We start from the raw sequence: 5,737 nt of genomic DNA on the forward strand, positions 1-5,737 counted from the left end.
GCTCTATCTATATACTGCTGCTGCTATCTCTATGGAATCAGTATATATATTAGTTAGACACTTCCCTTCTCAGCTGCATCTGTCTACTGCTGCTGCTATCTCTATGGGATTAGGATAGATAGTCATTATACAACTCCCCTCCAGCTCTATCGGTATATTGCTGCTATCTCAATGGGATTAGGATATATAGTAGTTATACACCCCTTCCTCCAGCTCTATCTGTATACTGCTGCTATGTTTATGGGATCAAGAAATGTAGAGTTATACACCTCCCCTTCAGTTCTATCTGTATTCTGCTGCTGCTATCTCTATGGGATCAGGATATATAGTAGTTATACACCTCCCCTCCAGCTCTATCTGTATACTGCTACTGCTATCTCTATAGGATCAGGATATATAGTAGTTATACACCTCCCCTCCAGCTCTATCTGTATACTGCTACTGCTATCTCTATAGGATCAGGATATATAGTAGTTATACACCTCCCCTCCAGCTCTATCTGTATACTGCTACTGCTATCTCTATAGGATCAGGATATATAGTAGTTATACACTTCCCTTTTCAGCTACATCTGTATACTGCTGCTATATCTATGGGATCAGGATATAAAGTAGTTATAACCCCCCCTCCCCCTTCAGCTCTATTTGTATACAGCTGCTATCTATATTGGTTCAGGATATATAGTAATTCTGCACCTCCACTCCAGCTTTATCCATCTGCATACTGCTGCTGCTATCTCTATAAGATCAGTATATATAGTAATTATACACCTCCCCTCCCAGATCCATCTGCATACTGCTGCTGCTATCTCTATAAGGCTGGGTCCACACTACGTTTTGTCCCATACGGGAGCGCATACGGCAGGAGGGAGCTAAAACCTCGCGCTCCCGTATGTGACCGTATGCGCTCCCGTATGTCATTCACTTCAATGAGCCGACCGGAGTGAAACGTTCGGTCCGGTCGGCTCATTTTTGCGCCGTATGTGCTTTTACAACCGGACCTAAAATACGGGAGCGCGAGGTTTTAGCTCCCTCCTGCCGTATGCGCTCCCGTATGGGACAAAACGTAGTGTGGACCCAGCCTAAGATCAGTATATATATAGTAATTATACACCTCCCCTCCCAGCTCCATCTGTATACTGCTGCTATCAGGAGATATATATATATATATATATATATATATATATATATATATATATATATAGTAGTTTTGGTGTGTTTCCCAACCAGGGCACCTCCAGTTGTTGTAAAACTACAACTCTCAGCATGCCTGGACAGCCTTTGGCCTAATTTATTTGTTCACATCCCCCCCCCCTCAACTTCTAGGATTTATAGCTTTTTTAATTGATTTACCTTTATTTACCACCCTTCAGTATACTGTGTAATAAACTGCACAACCAGAAAGTAATTACTTGTGAGGTAAAATGATAAAAAAAACAAAACTAAATTTGTATGATGGGGGGGCTGGGATGTTTTTGGCATGATCTTATTGGTTGCTATGGGCAACTGCAACACTCTTGTGTACAGGGAGATTAGTGCAGCTGCCCATAGCAACCAATCAGATCATGTCTTTCATTTTTGAAAAAAAAAAAGGCCTCTAAAAAATGAAAGAAGCGATCCGATTGGTTGCTATGGACAACTGGTCAACTTTTCCTCTGCACAGGTTGTCATAAATCTCCCCCATAATGTTTTAGTTTTGTTTTATTACTTTAAAAAAAAAAAAAAAAGCCTCGGATTTGTACAGGTTTTTTTATTTTTATTTTTGCGTGGTGATCGGTAGTTTTTATCGCTACCTTTTTGGAGTGGAATAGGAAGAATCCCCCGGAGTGCTTCTTTAAAAGAAGTAGCGATGGAATAATGAAGGACGCTGCAAGAACAATCATGGAGCTAAAAATCATGGAAATAGGGAAACGCTACAGAGAAAGGAGCGGTATAGACGGTATTATTACTGACGGGATCGGTCACACGGAATACAGGACGTAATTACCTCCATATAAAGATGGAATCAGAACCATAAGACATTGAGGAGAAATCCTGCAGCCAGACCACCTGGTAACAGCAGGGGGCGGGGGAAGAAAGCCAACCATTATAGTTCATACCGCCGGCCCGGCTATTACCGGCTGCTGCACCGGCCACTGCAAGGTAGATTGGTATTTTCTCTTTTAATATTGGGATTATTAATAAACCTGCAGGTTGAGTAATGGCGCTGATCATTTGGCCAGTCACATGGTAACCAGGATCTGTGACAGCCGCTTTACAGAGCACAAGAGCTGCACTACAAACCCTACGGACATGCTGTGCCGCCATATAATGCCCAATATAGTGTTCTTATTTAAGGAGTTCTACAGCAGTGTTTCCCAAGCAGGTTGCCTCCAGCTGTTGCAAAAACTACAAATCCCTGCATAATGGGAGTTGTAGTTTTGCAACAGCTGGAGGTACCCTGGTTTCAAAAACTACAACTCATGGCATGCTGAGAGTTGTAGTTTTGCAACTTCTGGAGGAACCCTTGTTGAGAAATGCTACTATAACTACTATATATCCTGATCCCATAGAGATAGCAGCAGCAGTATACAGATAGAGCTGGAGGGGAGATGTATAACTACAATATATCCGGATCCCATAGAGATAGCAGCAGCAGTATACATATAGAGCTGGAGGAGAGGTGTATAACTACTATATATCCCGATCCCATAGAGGTAGCAGCAGTATACAGATAGAGCTAGAGGGGAGGTGTATAACTACTATATATCCCGATCCCATAGAGGTAGCAGCAGTATACAGATAGAGCTAGAGGGGAGGTGTATAACTACTATATATCCCGATCCCATAGAGGTAGCAGCAGTATACAGATAGAGCTAGAGGGGAGGTGTATAACTACTATATATCCTGATCCCATAGATATAGCAGCAGTATACAGATAGAGCAGGAGGGGAGGTGTCCAATGGAAAGTGAGGCCGGAGGAAGCGGGAAACTGTTGCCCTAACGTCTCACTGTTCAGCTTCGGCTGATGCGGTTCCCAAACCTTCATCACCTGATGTCCACCGATGTAGTTTTAATTTGAAACAATAAAGTACAGTGTTTTAATGAGTGAGTGCCATAGACATAGTATAGTAGTTATATTCTTGTATATAGGAGGTAGTATTATAGTAGTAATATTCTTGTAGATAGGAGCAGTATTATAGTAGCTATATTCTTGTATATAGGGGAGGTATTATAGTAGTTATATTCTTGTATATAGGGGGCAGTATTATAGTAGTAATATTCTTGTATATAGGAGTGGTATTATAGTAGTTATATTCTTGTATATAGGGGCAGTATTATAGTAGTTATATTCTTGTATATAGGGGCAGTATTATAGTAGTTATATTCTTGTATATAGGGGGCAGTATTATAGTAGTAATATTCTTGTATATAGGAGCAGTATTATAGTAGTTATATTCTTGTATATAGGAGCAGTATTATAGTAGTTATATTCTTGTATATAGGAGCAGTATTATAGTAGTTATATTCTTGGACATTGGAGGCAGTATTATAGTAGTTATATTCTTGTATATAGGAGCAGTATTATAGTAGTTATATTCTTGTATATAGGAGCAGTATTATAGTAGTTATATTCTTGTATATAGGAGCAGTATTATAGTAGTTATATTCTTGTATATAGGAGACAGTATTATAGTAGTTATATTCTTGTATATAGGAGCAGTATTATAGTAGTTATATTCTTGGACATTGGAGGCAGTATTATAGTAGTTATATTCTTGTATATAGGAGCAGTATTATAGTAGTAATATTCTTGTATATAGGAGCAGTATTATAGTAGTTATATTCTTGTATATAGGAGCAGTATTATAGTAGTTATATTCTTGTATATAGGAGCAGTATTATAGTAGTTATATTCTTGTATATAGGAGCAGTATTATAGTAGTTATATTCTTGGACATTGGAGGCAGTGTTATTGTAGGTATTGTAAGGTTTCTGCTTGTGGTTTTCTGTAGGTGTAAACAACATTAAAGTGTTACTGTCATTAGAAACTATTTTTTTCCATTTAATACTTCCTTAAAAACTAAGCATTTTCCTAATAAACTTCATTAAAATATTTTATTGCTAAAGATGTGAAAAACAGGTTTAAAAATATAGCGTGAGGGGAGGGGGTGGGAGGTGTGGTTATCCCCATGCTGTTCCTCAGAGCACAGACAAGATCCAGACAGCTTGCAGCCTCTTCAGGAGAAGCATTCACATGCACAGTTACAATAATACAAGGTGCTAAACTATTAGTTATATGCAAAATGGTTTCTCTTTGGTCATTTCATGAACTTATTTCTTGTGTATGTGCATCATATAGGTTCCACACGGCTGCTTTAGGGTAATTAAAAAGCATGCACTTTGGTAACAAAGCTCTGAGAAAGTAAAGATCTTTGTTTTTGGCGTTTTTTTCTTATGTTCTTGCACCATATAGTTTCACATGGCTGCACTAGTTATATAGAGCATGCATGGCTGCATTAGCATCATATAGAGCAAGAGCATGCATTCAGCCAATTTTTTTTTTTTTTTTTTTAAGAGCCGAGGCAGGTTCTCTCTATCACCCAAAGTGCAAGAAAAAGTGCAAACATGTCACACTAAAAAAACGTGCACAAAGGATGCGGTCTATCGCTAAGTCCTTCTCCAACAGGAGAAAGGCCCTCCAACAAACCTACCCTTCACATCCGGGCCAAAAGGCACCTGCAAGGATCCAGGTTCGATGCCCCTTTTCGCCGAAGCTACTAAGGGGCCTAAAATGGACCTGGATTCAACCCAGGCGTTAACCAAGGTATCAGCCGAGGAACCGTATACTGATGACATCTTGACCAAAGCCAAGATGCCCAGGGTTTGCAGGGAGGTTAGGAACCTGATGGCCACACACACCTCCCCTAGACCACCAGGAGGGACACCCAGAAGGGCTACAGTATCCTGACAATCCTGTGTACAAACAAAAACACGCAAAGTGGCACAGTGACATACAAAAATAATAAGTGAATGAGTGCAGATATACTGCCTGGTCATCCAGCCGGATCTATAAAAATTTCCCTGATCCTAGCCAGAAGCCCGGGATACCAAGGGTGAGTGCCAAAGTTGAAGAGTATATGGTGCAGTGCGTTCACTGAGTGAGTTATAACACCCAGTGAGTTTCTGCACCTCAGGGTCACCACTCCCCGAGGAACAAAAGTACCTCGGCTCTACACCCCTCTACCTCATGGCGAGACCCGGAGGAAACCGGTCACATCAGGGCAGCCGTTGAGCTGGTGTTGTGGCACCAGCCCCGAAACACCCCGGTACACCAGCTCCTCCATGCAGCATCCATCCTACATCAATGGCAGAGACTAGACCACTGATAAGAACAGATACTACACTTGATCTTAGCCAAAAGGCCGAGAAGCGATCCAATATGCTTTGCAAAATAAAAAATCTTTGTGCAGACCTCATGACAGGGGGGAGGGGAAGGGGAGGAGAGGAGCTCCAGAGGAAACACCCCCAGCCTTTGAGAGAATATCAGAAGACTGATCACAAATATACATAAATCAAAAGGTATTTTACATATTAACACATGCAAATTATTATGCATACAGGGTCTTAGGGCACAATACTACATTGATTTAAAGGACATCTGTACTGCATGAATTTTAAATATTCCTGTGCCCGGGCTGCAAAAATAAAGAAAATAAACTTTAACACACCTTCCTATGTTCCCCCGTTGCTCCGGT

At 40.7% G+C, this 5,737-nt stretch overlaps 1 pseudogene; it reads right to left on the reverse strand.

Annotated features, from left to right (window-relative positions):
- Positions 1-5,276: 5,276 nt before the first annotated feature.
- On the reverse strand, positions 5,277-5,416 carry LOC130363228 (U2 spliceosomal RNA; annotated as a pseudogene).
- Between the last annotated feature and the right edge of the window lie 321 nt (positions 5,417-5,737).

This window comes from Hyla sarda, chromosome 3 (assembly GCF_029499605.1).
Source record: "Hyla sarda isolate aHylSar1 chromosome 3, aHylSar1.hap1, whole genome shotgun sequence".
NCBI lineage: Eukaryota > Metazoa > Chordata > Amphibia > Anura > Hylidae > Hyla > Hyla sarda.